The sequence below is a fragment of the Triticum aestivum genome, unplaced genomic scaffold (genome assembly GCF_018294505.1).
Source record: "Triticum aestivum cultivar Chinese Spring unplaced genomic scaffold, IWGSC CS RefSeq v2.1 scaffold221109, whole genome shotgun sequence".
NCBI classification, from domain to species: Eukaryota; Viridiplantae; Streptophyta; class Magnoliopsida; order Poales; family Poaceae; genus Triticum; species Triticum aestivum.
In genome coordinates, this window is record NW_025234329.1 from 1 (window position 1) to 7,177 (window position 7,177).

The 7,177-nt window shown below is 45.8% G+C and overlaps 1 pseudogene; it reads left to right on the forward strand.

The window, feature by feature from the left end:
• Positions 1-2,519: 2,519 nt before the first annotated feature.
• LOC123176166 (disease resistance protein RPM1-like) lies at positions 2,520-7,171 on the forward strand (annotated as a pseudogene).
• The last annotated feature ends 6 nt before the right edge of the window (positions 7,172-7,177 follow it).

Consider the following 7,177-nt stretch of genomic DNA (forward strand, 5'->3'; position numbering starts at 1 on the left):
GTGAGAAACACTTGAATTTGACAAGATAGATATGAACAACTGCACTCCTACTATATGGTTGATTGATGACTACTGAAAGCTTGCCGGTAGAACCAAGCGTCTGTTCAGCTGCCTGTCCAAGTCCAGGGACACACGACGTCATTCACGGAGCGTCATGCCATGCGTGATAGGTGGATCGTGTCTGCTCCACATCTCCTTTTGCATGGCCAGGAACGGGTGCGCTTGTTTCCAAATTGCAGTCGATGGGTGATCGCTGCATCCCAACAACCAGATTAATGGTACACCAGCCAGCTGGGACACAACAATTATTTGATCAGGACCCTACAGGACCTGTATGTCACCTCAAGTACAGATCACTAGTGGAGTGCGTTCGCACAAGTGATTTCATCATGCCCTTCCTCTTCGGCCTGTAAGATACAGTATCTTATGTTTACAATTTGAAATAAAGAACAGTCACTTTGCCTGAAAAGAAATTCATGATTTAGAAAAGGCACTTCGTCTGAAAAACAACTCATGATTTGAAAAGGCACTTCATCTAGAAAACAATTTATGATTTCGAGAAAATGAACAGTATGTACACTGTTCACCACTAAAAATCCTCACATTTGCCACGGGCGATGGAAAAGACGTCAGAGTTATCCTCATTTTAGTTTTTTGGAAAGTGTGGAAGCACCAAAATGCAATTGTTTTTTATGGGTGGTACCATCAGTAAACCATGTACTGGATAGGAAAGAAGGAGAGGGCCAGGCATGGAAGCAGGCAGGCATGATGGAAGGGGACATAACCCCCTTCCTGGGAGCGTTATCATTGTGGGCTACGGTGAGAGTGTAGACTAGATATAGCTCAAGCGGAGTTGGGTTCATGTAACGTAACATGTAACACCAACGTGAAAGGGCTCTTTACCCCACTCCTCTCTTTAATATATAGTATACACACTCGTGCTTATTCGAAAAAAAAAACTTATTTCGTCATAGAACATTGCATGTGTGGCCGTATACATCCATATTACCATGTAGAATTTGTTTGATCATTTCCTGAAGCTTCGAAATAAGATTTTTAAACTATTCATAATAAAGCGCGCACTCACGCCTGTGTTCCAAAGTGACTTTTTGTATAGACGCATGCCATTGTTAAAGTTCCACAAACACAGAGCCTTACGCAAGGGGAACATGACATAACACTATCAAGGGTTGCTCGATTCTCCCAGATTCAGACCATACCCCAGCTTCTTCCAGAATTTCAACCTCCATTTGTTGGACAATCCTAGGTAGTTAGGATTTAATTAGCTAGGATTTTCAAACACGTGAATCGAGTGGACATTCGTCTTCCTAGATTGGTTAGTTATAGCATCTACAACTGGGCATCTCAAACCCCCGTCGTATGCCCGGGCAGATGGCCCGTCACTGACAGGTTAAAAAAACACGACCCAGACGAGCGCTTCAATCCGGCCTCAAACTTCCGGTCTGACCGGCACCCCTCATATCCAGTCCAATTTTGGGGTGATCGGGCCGTGACCCGGTGCGTTCGTCACGTCAGATCCAGCCCACCCGACCCCACATATATTCATCTCTATCTGCTCCCCCGATCAAACCCTAGCCACTCAACTCCACTCCCTCCACTTCCCTCCATCACCCAAGTTCTTGTTCGGCGATCTCCGGCCTTCTCCGACATGGCAGGAAGTGGATCCGAGTCCTAAACCTCCATAGCCGTCGACCCTAAGCTGAGGAGGAGATGACCGTCCGACTTGCGATTCGCCGCTTCTGGGGGGAAGCCGCCCGACAGCAGCGCCCGGGCTCCTTCCGTCAGGAATCCATTGCGTCCGCCCAAATGGCACATGGACCCGCCATGAGGTGTGTCGCCGCTGCATCACCGGAGGCGGTTCGGTCCATCTGGTGTCCGAACGCACTGGTGGACACACTACCCCTCCGTTGGCACGCCGAGGCACGCATGGGTGTCGTCCGACGCAAACATGATGCATCTTGCCCGCCGTGCGAGGCAGTGGGAGCGGGAGATGACGGTACCTCTCCTGATCCATCATCGATCTCATGTCCATCGGCACCGTCAGGATTCTGGGCTCAGACGAGGAAGAGTAGGGCATGAAAGATGGCGGTGCCTTCAGTCCTGTAACCGGTCCATGTCCCATGTCCTACACTACCTTGCCGGCGATCGGACCAACACTTTGAGGGAAGCATCCAGCTGCTGGACATAGACACGGCGAAGCAGGACGAGCTCCGCTTCAGATTAGGTTTACGTGGCATGTAATAGTACGAATTTGAGATTTCAAATTCGAGGTATCCAATTATCGAATCAATTACTTAAGACGTGACCGGTCACTGTCTGCGGGCATTGAGGGATCGGATTTGCTGTATCCGGCCGCTGCCGTACCCTTTTATTGGTCGTGTGCGTATGGCCGGCCGTTCATGTGCTCTTCAATTACTCGCCTCCTTTTCCTTGTGTACGGGTGATTGCTACTCCGCAACAACCAGATTAATTGTGATACACACCAACCAACAAGAAACATGGCGGGACACTGCAATTATTTGGTTAGGACACAGGTACGTGTAGTAAAGTGCCCATAGCTAGTAAGATGCCTTTCTTTCGAGATGACTTGCCAGTATAAATCAGAGCGCATTCCAAGTGTAGCGCATGCTAACCTCACGTCACGTCCTCTTTCTCGATCTAGAGCAATATTCATAATTGTTCCGACCTCGATCCGTGAGTTGTGACGAAGGGGAAGAGGCCGGCCGGCGATGGCCGACACGGTGTTGAGCATGGCAAGGTCAATGTTGGGCGGCGCCATCAGCGGACTCGGCTCCCCTGACGTACTGCAGGGCGCAGTTGGGTCACTGACAGGTGGGTCAACTTGCTTTCGGGCCCACCTGTCAGTGGCCCAACTGCGCCCTGCAGTACGTCAGAGGAGCCTCGTCCGCCATCAGCACGGCCGCCTCTGCCGCCGCCGACGAGATGAGCCTCCTCATGGGCGTGCGTAAGGATATCTGGTAACTTTCTCGTGGCTAGCTCGGGTCCAATCCTATTTCATTTATGGAAGAGTACAGTCACAAATGTCTATTTTTTTATATTTGGAACGAACAAATTACAAAACTGAAAGATTGATGACAAAAATAACTCAGTCATAAAAGATTGGCCTATGAAGTTTCGCCTCAACGGATATTTTATTTTTGCCTGTGGCACCTGTTCGGATCGGATTCTAACATCGAATTGTCAACATAGAGCCTCCATCTCATTTTAAACATCAGCTCCCCCTTTCTAGCGGAAACGGGTTAGATCTATGAATGCTTGAAACATCACCATTAAGTTTACTTCAACTATTAGCATTACAAAACTTACATCTGCAGCAAGGCCAATGTTTAGGAAGGTAGAAATTTCGTCATATATTGTTGTATATTATGATCTATCGGATGTCACCAGTGGTTGTTCTAACTTCTAAGCTTTTTTTTGAACATTTGTTTGCCAGGTTCATCAAAGACGAGCTAGCAACGATGCAGGCTTTCCTGTTGGCTGCTGAAGGGATGGAAGAGAAAGACATACTACTGAAGGTGTGGGCAGAGCAAGTAAGGGACCTATCATACAATATTGAAGATTGCCTTGGTGAATTCATGGTGCATGTCGCAAGTCAAAGCTTGTCAAGGAAGTTGATGAAGCTCAAAGATCGCCATCGAATCGCGATACAAATTCGTGATCTCAAATCAAGGGTTGAAGAAGTGAGCAATAGGAACACACGATACAACCTGATTGAGAAGAACAAATTCGCTAGAGCCACTGATGAGAAGGATTCTTGCATGGAAGATATTCGCAACCAATCTGCCAACAACATTGATGAAGCTGAACTTGTGGGGTTCTCCAAGCCAAAACAAGAGTTGATAAATCTCATAGATGTTCATGCCATAGATAGCCCTGCTCAAGTAGTGTGTGTTGTCGGCATGGGTGGTTTGGGTAAGACTACTCTTACAAGGAAGGTTTATGAAAATATGGATAACTTTTCGTGTTGTGCTTGGATCATTGTCTCTCAGTCATTTGTCAGGATGGGGTTTCTCAAAGTTATGATCCAAGAACTTTTTGGCAGTGAAGCATTGAAGAAGCAGCTTGAAGGGAATGATGGGAGCGAAGTGAATCTCGCCAACTATCTTAGAGAAAATCTACTTGGGAAGAGGTATTTTGTCGTCCTTGATGATTTGTGGAACATAGATGATTGGAATTGGATGGAAACTTTTGTTTTTCCTAGTATCAACAACAATGGTAGCCGGATAATGGTAACAACACGAGATCTTGGCTTAGCTGAGAACTGCACTTTGGGACCTTCTAGCTCACTTATCTACCGCCATGAACCCCTAGAAACAAATGATGCCATAAATCTGCTACTAAGGAAGACTAGGAAAAATGAGGAAGAAATGAAAAAAGATGGGGATATGAGGAAAATAGTTACTAAGATAGTCAAAAAGTCTGGACAGCTACCCCTAGCTATACTCACAATAGGAGGCATGCTTGCCACTAGAGGGGTTGATGAGTGGGAGAATATTTATAAACAGCTCCCCTCAGAGCTAGAGAGAAATGGGAGCCTTGAAGCAATGAGGAGGATGGTTACTCTGAGTTACAATCACTTGCCTTCTCATCTTAAGTCATGTTTTCTATATTTAAGCATATTTCCTGAGGATTTTGAAATCAAAAGGAGGCGTATGGTGGAAAGATGGATAGCCGAGGGGTTTATTATTGCCAGGAGTGGGGTGAGTGTTGAGGATGTTGGGAATAGTTACTTTAATGACCTAATCAACCGAAGCTTGATTCAGCCATCAAGAGTGAACATTGAAGGAATTATCAAGAGTTGTCGAGTTCATGATATTGTTCGGGATGTCATGATCTCGATTTCTAGAGATGAAAATTTTGCATGGTCTACATCAGATAAAGTAATGGGCATAGGAAGGGATAACTTCCGTCATATAGCACTGCAAGGCAGTTGGTGCCCAAATAAAGGCCTGGATTGGAACCATGTCCGATCATTGACTGTGTTTGGCGAGAGACCCATGAAGCCGGCACTTTCACTATGTTCGCCCGACTTTAGGATGCTCAGAGTCTCGGATCTACATGATGCCCAGTTTGTAATAGAACAAAAAGATATCAGCAGCATAGGGTCGTTACGTCATTTGAAATATGTCCATGTTTTGTCTTCATATAAAGGTGAAAGTTATATTTACACGCTCCCAAGAACCATAGGGAACATACAAGGCTTGCAAACTTTGGACATGAGAAATAGTGCTGTAGCATCACTACCAACTGAGATCACTAAACTACAAAGCCTTCGTATCCTCCGTTGCAGCAAAGAGAGTACAGATGCTGATTTATACTTACTTTACCCCATGACCTGGTTCATGTCCACATTCTGTATGCCTATTCTATTCACTCCTTTGGTTAGTTTAGAACGGCGTCGAGAGATTATGATGTTCATTCACATGGCCTGGACTGGTCGACTGACCAACTCTCGGGGTATGCAAGTGCCCAAAGGAATCAGCAACCTAAAGGAGTTAGAGATATATACTAGAGGTCGTGGATATTGAGCGGACAAGTAGGAAAGCAGTTAAAGAGCTCGGGGAGCTTATAAAGCTAAGAAAGTTAAGTGCCACAGTATGGGCAAGCAAGCAAAAGAGCAAGATATTCTGCACATCCCTTGAGAAGCTCACTTCCCTCACATCTCTTTGTCTTTGTGCGGACGGTATTTATCAGGGAAATAGTGTATCACTCAAGTGGTTGTTGCAGTCTATTTCCTCCCCTCCCCCTCTCCTGAGGAAGCTGAATTTGCAAGGAGATCTCGGGGAGATGCCTGAGTGGTTTGGGGGTCTGGTACATTTGGTGAAGATTGAGTTATGGTATAGCAATCTGAAGGATGGAGATAAAAGCATGAAACTACTAGGCACACTGCCCAAGCTGATGCTCCTTCGTCTTTATTTTGATTCTTATGTTGGGGAGAAACTGGTTTTCAGAGCAGAAACATTCCCAAATCTCAGGAGACTTGATATTTGGAGCCTGGAGCAACTGACAGAGTTGACATTTGAGGTGGGCACCTCGCCCCTATTGGAAAAGATAGAAATTCTCTGCTGCAGTTTGAAATCAGGGATTAATGGTATCAATCACCTTCCAAGTCTCAAGGAGATTTTACTTGGTTGGGATGGTAAAGTGGCAAGGCTTGGTATGCTGCAACGTGAAGTGGATGGACACCCCAACCATCCCGTTCTGCGACTGCTGTGGGACCGGAACCGCCACGACCTGGGTGACGTCGCCGAAGGTTCCACTACTGCAGTACAAGCGGAGGAGGAAGCGACGGAGCAGGAGGAATCATGTATCCATAACGACCCTGCAGCAGCAGGAGAAAGCTCCTCCTCACAGGTGGTGGCCGTGAGGACGGGAAGCGACAGGTTAGCTAATTTCTCTCTGAACTAATGATGTCCTATATCCACTTAGCACAACTGAACACATGCTCTTGCTCGCCTGTCGTTGTTGGTGTTGTTGTAGCATCCAAGATTCTGAAGATGATTTTTGCTCCTGCATTTCTGACGACGACGACAATGCTTGATTCTATTGCTGCTCGTTTCTTTATTCAGCTCGTCATGGTGTAGATTCTCTGGTAAATATCGAATACCCCTCTTTGTTTATTTCGATCTGCAATGCTAGTCAACAGTGTTCTTTTTTGCTAATCAATTATTTCTGACACAAACAGCGTGCATCACTCTACTCTTGTGGAATCTCTCCATCACCACTTGGTCTCTGTTATAGATGCCCCTTTCTCATGCTAGTCTGGAATATGGTATGATCAACTCATGAATCATGAAGAGACACAACCTGCATTCTCTGATCTGCCCACTGCATACCAATGCTGTAAGATGGCACCTTAGGTTGGTCTGTTGTTTACTCTGCTCCCTATATACCTGCATGTAGAATAGTTATCAAATGGTGATGTTTATTATCTACTCCCTCCGTCCGAAAAACCTTGTCCCTCAAATGGATGTATCTAGCACCAAGTTAGTGTTAGATATATCCATTCGAGGGACAAACTTGGGACAAGCTCTTACAATACATTTCTATTCTCTTCTGCTTTATTGCCTTCCATAACAGCAAATATGGTTTTCACTGAAGACGAGTTTCTAGTTGTAGTTGATGATCAATCTCT